This window comes from Dasypus novemcinctus, chromosome 19 (genome assembly GCF_030445035.2).
Source record: "Dasypus novemcinctus isolate mDasNov1 chromosome 19, mDasNov1.1.hap2, whole genome shotgun sequence".
Classification (NCBI taxonomy): Eukaryota; Metazoa; Chordata; class Mammalia; order Cingulata; family Dasypodidae; genus Dasypus; species Dasypus novemcinctus.
In genome coordinates this window covers 55,741,150-55,752,939 of record NC_080691.1, presented here as the reverse complement: position 1 = coordinate 55,752,939, position 11,790 = coordinate 55,741,150, and positions in this window count along the sequence as shown.

Sequence of the window (11,790 nt, the reverse complement as noted above, 5' to 3'; positions counted from 1 at the left end):
TAGAGAGGACTATCTTACCATATTTTCTATTTAATCTTTAAATAATATAATTAAATTGTTAGGTTGCAATATGCCCCATTCAAGTTCTTGTATGTTAGAAAGAAATATTCAGAGATGAGGGAATGGATTACCATTCAGTTGAGGGCACCAAGGTTGAGCTTCACAGGTGTGGCATGTGAGGGTCAGCATCAAGGCACTTGTTCCTCAGGCAATCATGATGGTCAGAAGTGAGGGCACACTCAGGGCCTTTCTGGCACCCTTGGGAACACCACTAATAGGAGTAATGAAAATGTCTAACAACACTGACAGCTTATTAAAATTCCACACATGAAATTACTGTTGAGGAATGAAATCAGCAAAGCAGAAAACGTAGAGCTGAACACCCTTCCCTTCAGTGAAATTTTGAAAAATAACCAGAATCCATTAAAACCAATACTGTCAGAGAATATACACATAGTATATACTTCATTTATGTATCTCACATATGTACAAACACACACACATATATAATCACTGGGAGTAGTGGCACAATGAACATATTCCCAAAAGTATACTCTAAACGTTATCATATCTGGCACCCATATCTGCTCATTCAACACATTCCCTGCCTGGTAGAAGGGGATCCTCTACCTGGTGAAGGGGCACCACAGTGGGAAGACTGTATTTTCCAAGGTCAAAGCCACCATTCCTTTCCCAGGGTACCCCTAAAACAATGAACACACCTCATTGCCCTTCATTTTACATGCAGTTACCTCTAAATGCAAATCCTCACTTCAGCAGAGAGATGAAACCACAAGCATTTACTTAATTTCTGGTACCTCCTCAGTCTGTATAATATATCACGGGCATGGTACACCTCATGCACAAAAATATGAAGCTATGTTGTTCTTTCCTCTTTCTGGTGGAAGCTCCCAGATATGAGTTTCTCAGGGATTCAGATAAGAAAATAATAGGGATGAAGCATTTGAGCACATGACTCACTGTGGTTCTCCTCGTCCTAAGTTTTCCTGTCACAGGTGCATGTAAAGGAGTCATGGCCTGGCCTGCCAAAGACCTTGTAAAACCTGCCCCTCACCTAGACTGCCTCTGGATTCTTTTTAACCAGAGATGACGTGAGCTGGATCCACCAGTTTCTTTTAAAGGGGCTGGACTGTGTTGGTGAGATAACTATTAATCACATACCCAACTCTTTAGTCCCAACTCGACATCACCAAGACCACCTCCAAGAATGAAGTTTATTTAACAATGAGCAGCTTGACTTTCTAGGACACAGCTCTGTATTACTGAGAAAGACACATAATAAAAGGAAGTCAGGTTGAGCCCAGACACAAACTCTCCTGTAAGGCACAGGAGGGATTTGGGCTGCAGGGTCACACATGACCACTAGAGGTGGAGAAGGGCATAATCAGGGACAGATGGGTTGGGGACAAATTTTCTTGAGCAAAGAAGGAATCTGGTCTTGCCTAGGTTCCTTCCTTGTTCACAGCAGTTAAACCCCAGAGAACCGCTGCTGCATCTTTTCTAAGCAGTTCTATAAAGTATCAAATATTCAAATACAGAAAAAGCTTTTCATTTATTTTTGTTGTTGCTACCTATATTTTTTTGTCTTTATTTGTTTTTTTAATATAACATTCAAAAAATATTAGGTCCTCATATACCCCCCACCCCCTTCACCCCACTCCTCCCCCCATAACAACAACCTCCTCCATGCTCATGAGACATGCACTGCACTTGGTGAATACATCTCTGAGCAATGCTGCACCTCATGGTCAATGGTCCACATCATAGCCCACACTCTCCCACGTTCCATCAACTGGGCCATGGGAGGACATACAATGTCCAGTAACTGTCCCTGAAGCATTACCCAGGACAACTCCGAGTCCCAAAAATACCTCCACATCTCATCTCTTCCTCCCATTCCCCACACCCAGCAGCCACCATGGCCACTTTTTCCACACCAATGCCACCTTTTCTTTGATTACCAGTCACAATAGTTCATGAATAGAATATCAGTAAGTCTACTCTAATCCATACTCTATTCCTCCATCCTGTGGACCTTGGAATGGTTGTGTCCACTCCACATCTATATCGAGAGGGGGCTTATATTCCACATGGATGCTGGATGCAATCCTCCTGTTTTCAGTTGTAGGCACTCTTGGCTCCATAGTGTGGTGTTTGACCTTCTTCAACTCCATGTTAGCTGAGTGGGGTAAGTCAAACAAAACAGAGTGTAAGAGCTGAAGTCTGTTGAAGCTCAGGAACTGGCTATCATACGATCAGTCCAGAGATTCAGATCCCCTGGGTATATATTAAACCCCAGCACCAATTACTGTTCTGGTAAAAGTACAGGAGAGGCTTGTGAAAAAAGATCACATCTGAGTCCAGCTCCATCACACAGAAACACAAACTCCAAAGAAGGGCCAACAGACATGGCACTGAACTCCATCTGTCATGACCATAGAACCAGTGATTCTCTGTAGCCCTCGGAAGAACCAATACCCTGGGTTTATCTACTTTATCTGTCTCTGGGACTCTGCTGAGGTGTGCATAAAGGCAACCCCTCTGATAATCTCCTGGCTCTTTTTGAAGACTCATAGCCATATAAACTCATTTGTCCTTTCCATTTCCCCCTTGATTTGGGTCAAAATGCATTTTTAACTCCTGGTATTATACATAGACGGAGATATTCTGCTGGTCCAAGTTGACCCTTTTATTCAAGGTCATTTTGCAGTTGCATCATTAGCTGGTATTGGTAGTAATCCCTCGCTGCCAGGGAGGCTCATCCCCGGGAGTCATGTCCCACTCTGGGGGGAAGGCAATGCATTTACATGCTGAATTTGGCTTCGAGACTGGCCACATTTGAGCAACATGGAGGCTCTCAGGAGGTAACTCCTAGGCATCCTGGAGCTCTAGGCCTTGTTCTTATTTCAGGTGTACAGGCTCACAAGCATAGTCATTAGTATCAAGGGCTCATTGTTGGACCTTCATTCTTTTTTGGTCATTGCTGTTGCACTTGGGGTATTGTTGCTGTTCCTTTAGGGACTGTGATAGAGTTCCCCAGGCTAGGAACTCAGCACTCCTTCAGTTGTTGTTTTGAATTGTATCCACTATGAAAATATCCAAACATTTTTATGTACCTTGGATATGTGCCCTGTGGAACTCTTGCCAAACATGTGTCCCCTGTCAATAACATCCCACACCAGTATTCCTCCACTGCCATTGTTGAACCTCTCTGTGATCCAAAACTTCCTGAAAAGTGAAGTCCAATATATCGCCAGATTCCCTTAATATTAAAATGGAATATAGCGATGAGTTTAAAGGTTAGATATAGAATACATATTAAATTGGAAAAATTACAGTAAAACTAAATTGGGGTATAAAAAAATTTAAAAATGCAAAAGCTTTGTTTTTGATGTTTTGCCTTCCATCACTGCAATAAGTGTTGCCCTGTATGCAAATTGGCAGGGCAACTACTTCCATCTATTCCTCAGTTCTACCTATATTTTTAAAGTAAACAAACACATACTGTGATAATTTGTCTCTGTCTTCTGAATATGTTTGAAAGTTTGAAAAAATCTTGTATTTAGCATCTCTGTCAAGTTAATCATCTCAAATTGACTCACTTTTCAGAGGATCGCATGACTAAATAGCACTGATTCACCGTCATGAAGACACATCCTTAAAGCAAAGGAATAGGAAGCAGGAAAGCCTGGCCTTCTCTAGGGGAAGCCTCCAAATGCCTCACTTTGTGCCTCCCTCTCATGTGGCACCAAAGGCCAGGTCCCTGTACTTAATTAAGTTCCTTCAAAATTATGATCCTATTACATACAACACTATATAGGTTTTCAATATATTAATAGATATATAAGATAATAATAGCAAGTTCTCAATTTATTATTATTTACTCAAAGGGAAAGCCTGATACCATTTATATTTAGCTAATACTTTAGTTTTTTTTTCTTGGAGAACCAGTAAATCAATGATAAGCATATTCTATTTTCCTAAAAAATAACAAAATGTTTTATATAAATGTAATATCAAACTTATCCTAGTTTTCAGTGAAGCAGGTAAGGTCATCTGAAACAACTTGTCTCAATCTTCCTCCCTGCATATCCACAGGTTTTTGAAGGCAGAGTTTATGTAACAATCCTCACAGAGAGAACAGGCTTACTAGAGTGTGTGCTTGGACCTCAGGTTCCATTACATTCTGGGAAGCCAAATGTGAGTCAAAATGCCTCCTCCCTGCCCTGTCTCTCCTTGTGAGAAACAGCTTTCCCATGGGTCCCTTTTGTGTTTAAGGAATGACAATTCCTGCCTTTGGTTTTTCAGATCAAGTGCACCTATACTTCAGACCAAAGTGCACCTATACAAGCACAGAGCAGTGATACCCTCCCAGATCATGACTATAACTTAAGCATAATCATGCTCTACTCTCTGATTCAAGCTATCTGGGGACAGTCTGGAATATGAGCTGATGGATAGTACTGTGAAAAAAATCCAAGTATCCTGTCCCTTCTCCTAAGACAACATTTGACTTATTAATGTATTCCTATCCCTTTCTGGGGTAGAGGGTATTTTTCCCAGTTGCTTCCAACCCAGCTACATTGGTTTTCCACCAGTGTCTTCAGATGCCTATTTCAGTCTTTCATCTCCAGGTTAAGATTTTCATTTCTCAGTGAGGAGAGTGTAGGTGGAACTGGACATAATTTTCATGAGGACCTTTGTTTCCTCCCACTTCCTTTTGGATCCCAGCAGTGTCTAGGGGATACAGGTTTTGTTTTCAACATGCAGGCTAATTCTCTGTTCTTTAGTGGAGCTAGGGAGGTAGTTGTGGGTGCATTTCTACGATGGATGCACAAGTACCACTCACGGAAAGGAGTTGTTTGTTTTGTATGCATTGTGCAATTTTATGGTGTTTTGGTTGATGCTCCATAATTATGGAAGAAAACCCTCCAAGAGAGTGGGAATCAGAACCCTGGGAAATTCACTGTAGCAACATTGATACACTTAGATTCAAAAATGCACCGAAATTTCTAGTTTAATCTTACTATATTCTATGTAATCTAAATATACTTGCCCCAGGTAGGTTTAAGTGTGGTCCTATTTGTCTTCCTTGGCACCTCTCTTTCTCCAGATTTCAGGAATTTTCTTTTCTCTGTGACTTAAATTCTCTGATGTTTTTGATACATTTTGAGAATTTGTGTCTCGTTTCTGTTATTATTGTGAGAAAAACACTTTTCTCACTTAGCTACACCTCCAAGCTCAGTAACAGCATTTTCTGTAATACCAGAAATTGGAAACTACCTAAATGTGAATCAGCACATTAAGAGATAACAAATTCACATCTATGAATATAATGAAATATGACTTAGCATTCAAATCAATGAATGCTTTATACCCATTACTATAGATGTTAAACAAATAAAAGTTCCTAACATATGATTCCATGTTTATACATTCTAGATGATGAAAATTCATCATTAGTAACATAAAGATCAGGCTCAATATCCTCCTGAGGATTGGTTTCTCTCACAACACCATGAGGAACTCTTTTTTTTTTACTACAAACAAGGACACCACAGGCTACACCTTCCATGCTTTGCTTGGAAATGCCCTAAGTTAAATAAACAAGTCTGTTACTTTAAAAGTCTGCCTTCCATCAGATAACAGAACACAATTCTGCAAATTGCCTGCCAGTTAATAACAAGGATTGCCTTTCTTCAGTTACCAATAACAGATTATTTCATCCTAAATCCTCATCCAGAATAATCTTTTACATGCATATGTCTACATAAAATCGCTAAAAGGCTTTTAATATTAAGCACCCTGAAATCATTCTGGCTTCTACAGATAACACATTTCCAAGCCGTTTCCACATCAATAGATCTTTTTTTATAGGAGGACCCCTTTCTCCACACCAAAAATTTCTTCCTTTACCAGGGTTTCTATAAGCAATACAACAGGATGGTTGACTTGCAAAAGGGAAAGTTATTGTTTTAAAACTTTGGAGACTGGAAGTCCAAATTTAAGAGATTGGCAGAGTCATGCTTTCTCTAAAATCTGGAGTTAGCTTACTGGTAAGATATAATATAACACCATCTGTTCTCTTCTGACTCTGACTCCTGACTGAGTCCAAAAGTTCCTTGTGGATTAGAATGCACTTATGTTGTATTAAGGCCCCCCATGATTCACTCTGGGCTTACCTCAACTAATAAAATCTTTAAGGAGCTATTTACACATAGGTTTACATCCACCATACCAGGGGTTGGGACTTGAACATGTTTTACTCAATAAAAGGAATTAAAGACCTGGGCATCATTCTGAAACCACTAAACTTAAAAGACCTCTATTAATTAAAAATGGACTCCTATATTAATCAATTGATCGTAGAAGAAACCAAAAAGAAAATATTAAAATACATTAAGATGAATGGAAATGAAATTCAACACACCAAAATCATGGATGCAAATAAAGTAGAGCTTAAAGAGGGAAATGCGTGGCTTTAAAAATGTGTGAGAAAGGACTTACAGATATTCTATTCATGAACTATTGTGATTAGAAATCGAAGAAAATGTGGCATTGGTGTGGAGAAAGTGGCCATGGTGGCTCCTGGGGGTAGGGAATGGGGGGAAGAGATGTGATGTGGGGGCATTTTCTGGGGTTGGAGTTGTCCTGAATGGTGCTGCAGGGACAGTTACCGGACATTGTATGTCCTCCCATGGCCCACTGGTTGGACTGTGGGAGAGTGTGGGCTATGATGTGGACCATTGACCATGAGGTGCATCGTTGCTCAGAGATGTATTCACCAAGTGCATTGAATGTCTCATGAGGATGGAGGAGGTTGTCGGTATGGGGGGAGGAGTGGTGTGAGGGGGGTGGGGGTATATGGGGACCTCATATTTTTTTAATGTAACATTAAAAAACAAAGACAAAAAAGGTATTAAAAAAAGGCTTCAAAATAATCACCAACATTCCTTCTTTAGAAATTGAGAAATAAGAGCAAAATAAATCTCAAATGAAAAAAAGAGAGGGAATACTAAAAATTAGTGTGGAAATCAATGAAATAGAGAATATAAATAAGTCAATGAAACCAAAATTGTTTTTTGTGAAAAGATCAAGATCATTAAAATTGAAGACATTTTCTTAAATTGATGAAGTGATACAATGATGAAGAGAAGATTCAAATTTCTATAAAAAAGGAGGAGAGAAGAGGCATAACTATTGACTTTAAAGAATTTTTAAAATGATTTTAAAGGAATCCTATGAGCAAGAGAATTGTAAAAAATTATGTAACTCAAGTGACGTGCTTAAATTCCTAGAAAGAGATGAAATACTAGTGATTCAGTTCAGTAATAACATTAAAAATATATCCACAAAAGTAAGCATGTTGATATATTTATATCAGTAAATGTTAAATATTTTTTATAATTATACCAGTGCCACATAGTTCTAAATATTTTGTCCTGAAATCTGATCGAGAATGTACTTCAGGTTTTTTTTTTTTTGTTTTTTTTTAGTATACCTAGGTCCTGAGTTAATCTTGACAATGTACATTTCTAAAGATATTGTAAAATCACTCTGAAAATATGTAGAGTATATATTAAGGGATTTATTACTACTGCCCTGAGTTTATGAACAATGTAAAGAAGTGGCACTTTGAAGTGTTTTTTTCAATATATAAATGTGGTATGTCCATCTATTGAATTTAATCCTTTTTATCTCACACACATATTACATACCAGAAATCCTTTCCTACCTGCCTTCTTTGGCATCTGGAGGCAGTGTTGGGAGTAACCCTGTTGGGAAGCTCATATTAGCCCACACGGAGAGGGACATGCAAATGCAGCCCATTCCATGATCATAAAAATGAGCTGCTGAAGAAGAGCCCACCTGTGCCTCTGTCCTTCCTCAGGGCCCACCACCATGGAGACTGTAGCTGATCTGGGCTTCCCTCCTCATCACTGTCAAAGGTAACCTTCCTCTTATATCAGGTTCAGCTGTGACTACTCTACCAGGATTATTCTGACTCTGGTTCCTCTTTATTTGCAGGATGCCCTGTGTGAAGTTCAGTTGGTGGAGTTGGGGAGATGTGAGAAAGCCTGAAGGTTCTCTGAGCCTCTTTTGCAAAGCATCTGGATTCACCTACACTGATTTTGCAATGAACTGTTCTTGCAAGACTCAAAGGCAGAGACTGAAGTGGGTGGTAGGAGTGAATAAACCGACTGGAAGTTCTCAGTGGTACCCTCCATCAAGGGGGATTCACAATCTCCAGAGACAACCCTACAAGCACACTCTCTCTTAAAATGACCAACCTAAAAGAAGAAGACATGGCTGTTACTGTGTGGGACCCACAGTGAGGGAAAGTCAGGTTGAGCCCAGACAAAAACCTCCCTTCAGGGCTTGGGGGGGGGGGGGGGGGTGTGCTGGGCTTCAGGGGGCATTCATGACCACCAGAGGGTGCACAGGGACCTGCTCAGGGGCAGGTGCAGAGTGGATTCAGTTGCCTCTTAGACCCTGCAGTTTCTTGTTCCTGCCTAGCAAAATCTCCCCGAGGATCCCTTGTGGTTTCTTCCTATTTAACTCCCTGATTTCTCTCATCTTATAATGCTCATTGTTGAATCGGGCCTGAATTCAATTTTCAGCGTTTCAGTATTTTTAGGCTTGTACTATCAATATCTTTCAGAAGGTTCTTGCTGATCAGGGAGTCAAGTAATTTCCTTCCAAACTTCAGTCCTGTGCCAAAATTTTTGCTTCATCTACACTCTCTCAGTCATGTCTAAAAATGTGATTATATCAAGAGACTAGTGTGCATTAGGATGATATGCTTTATTCTTCTCTTTTTATCTGTCTTTCCTGGATCTGAAATAAAATTTTAATGGTATGTATCCTCCAGTTATCTTTGGATCCTGGGGTTTTATTTCTCAGTCTCTCCACAATTCACTTTTCTCTCATGGCCAGGGAAGGAAGTATCATGCATGAACCATTAATTTGCCTCATTCTCTATGCAAAGAAACATGTATACATTATCAACTTTGTCTCATGAATCAGCTTCTTGTCTACATTCTCACTCACCCAGCTCAGTTTGGGTGGGTATCTCTACTCCATGGAATATATTCCAATAGATAATGTATATCACATAGTGATTATTCAATCACCTGTTGAATGACAAAGGATTATTTCCTTATCTTGTCAATTTTTAATAATGCCACCATGAACATTTGTGTGCAAAGACCTGATTGAGTCCCTGATTGCAATTCTGTTATATCTAGAAGTGTGATTTCCAGGTCATATTATCAATATGCTTTGCTTACTGCACGAAGATCCAAAGACACCACACTGTATTTAGCTATCATATCTCCTAAGGGATAGCTTGGATATTATGTAGTTTTTCAGTGGACTATTCTATAAATGGAAATTGGATCAAGGTGGTTGAAAATACTACTCATTTATCCATTTCTACTCTTATTAACTTCCTAATTATTGAACAATTACAAAGGGTGAAGTGTCAAAATCTCCAGCAAAAATGTGGATTTGTTTATTTCAGTTATCAGTTTCTTGAACTCTTATTCAGAGAATTGACCACATTTTCACTATGTAATTTCTCTATTACTAATAATCTTTAATCTTAATTTTGGATACTACACTTTACTCGAAATTAATATTGAGATACACACTTTCTTTCTGCCCATGTTTGCAAAGTGTATATATACATACACACACACATATCAATCTACCTACCTACACAAATTTTACTTTTTACCATTTGATGCATTTAAATTTAAAGTAGCTTTCTTGTAAGCAACATATAGCTACAATAATCATTTAATGCATCAAATAAAATAGTGATTGTAATATTAATTAGTATTAATTTTCACTTTTTCTAACTTTGTTGTTGCTATAAATGTAAGAGCTGACTTTTCTCAGATTTCTGTATAATCGAACTGAGCAGTAGCTTTTTCTATGAAAGCTGAAAACTGGAAACTTTCTAAGTACTCATTTACCCGTGAATAGATAAATACCTTTTGTTTTAAGTAACCACTGGAACACCACTCAGCAACAAAATCAATGAATGCCTCGTATCCACTAATAAGTGTTCAAGGTAAAATATTTATTCTGAGAGATAGAAACTTAACTAAAGTATGTACTGTACAATTCATTTTTAATAAATTTTGAAAGATGCAGACAAAATAAATAAATTTTATATCGATTGATGTCTTGGAACAGTGTAGGAAAGGGAATGATTTAGAGAAAGGAATTAAATATGTAAGTTTAATGGGTAAACACATATGTTAGTACTTACCATACTGGAAACAACAAATACATACACTTCATTGCATGTAATTTATATCTCAAGAAGGCTGTTGCAAATAAATCAATGCATCTGTGCAAAAGCAGCAATATAAAGACATAATGACATTTGATATATCAGGGACTCTTACAAATTAATTTGCATGACTCCTGGAAGTCTGTTTTCTTTAAGTAAAGATGGGAATGTAGCAAAATCACACTGTTATTGAGAGGGGGGTTCTGAAGCCTAACATAGAATGCCACATAATGGGCTTTTGCTGGCTCATGGGAGCAGTCCAGTCTAGGAGTGGGGAGCCCAGTCCCAGACACTGGGATTTCCCAACAAATGTGAGCAGCCCAGGTATGGCCCTACAGCTCTGCAAGAGGGACCCCAGCCTTGGTATGCTCCGGTGCTCTAACTCAGTGATGGACAAAAACAGAGACCATTTGCAATGAGCTTTTTTTTTCTGATCTGAGGTTTCTTCCTACAATTTTAAAATAATTTTATGGATAACAACAAATACTGACTATATGGGTGTACTTGAAAGAAAAACTTGCTATGTGTGACATTTTCCTGATCAGGATATCTTTGTGCCTGGACATGTACGGTGTTGGGTGCAGATGTTAATGTCTGGGAGGTACTTCGTACAGCCAAGAGGGTCTCTGAGACTCCCCTGTGCAGCCCCTGACTCCAACCTCAGTACTGACTGACCAGACTGGTACTGTAGACTCTCAGAAGGGGTCTGGAGCGATGGAACTTAGATGAACTATGCAGACTCTGTGAAGGCCTAGTTCATCGTCTTAAGAGGTAAGACCTAGAACTATTTGTATCTGCAATTGGACAGTCTGAAAGAGAAGGAATGGCCTTTTATCGCTGACTAAGACAGTGAAAAGAGGCAAGGTGAGCTTAGACACAAAGCTTCCCTATAAAGTGGCTACAAGGGGGCACTTAAGACCCACAGCTCAGGATGCCCACTGTCACCTGGAGATTCCTCTAAGGGTCTTTGTGTTCTCTTCTCCCAGGAAACAGGTGTTCTGACCTTTGTTTTGTGTCCCTGAGGATGTTTGGAGAGTTGAACAGGTGAGAGCAGAGTCAGAAGCTTTGATGCCCACAGGTTCTGTTGAACCCAGAGGAGCTTGTCAAGATGCTGCAGCTTCACCCCAGCTAAATCAGCCACACTGGCCACAACTAACTGTAGCTCAGCCATCCGTGGTCATGAAGCCTGCTGAAGACAGTTTCTGCTTTCTCACCTCTGATCAGCCCACATTTCCAGCTCTTAAACAGAAGGCTTAGATATACCCTGTTAATCTGTCTCATCCTGCCTCTGTTAACTATATGCAGGCATTGAGGTTATTTGCTATGTAGTTCACTTGGCTAATACTGAAGAGTCATTTTGCAGTATGCTGCTTTCAAGACTATGTTCCTGACATGATTAAGGAAAAAGGGATTTTAGAAACAACAGGATCAAAATTCGTCAATATACAGGTGAGGTCACTGAGGCT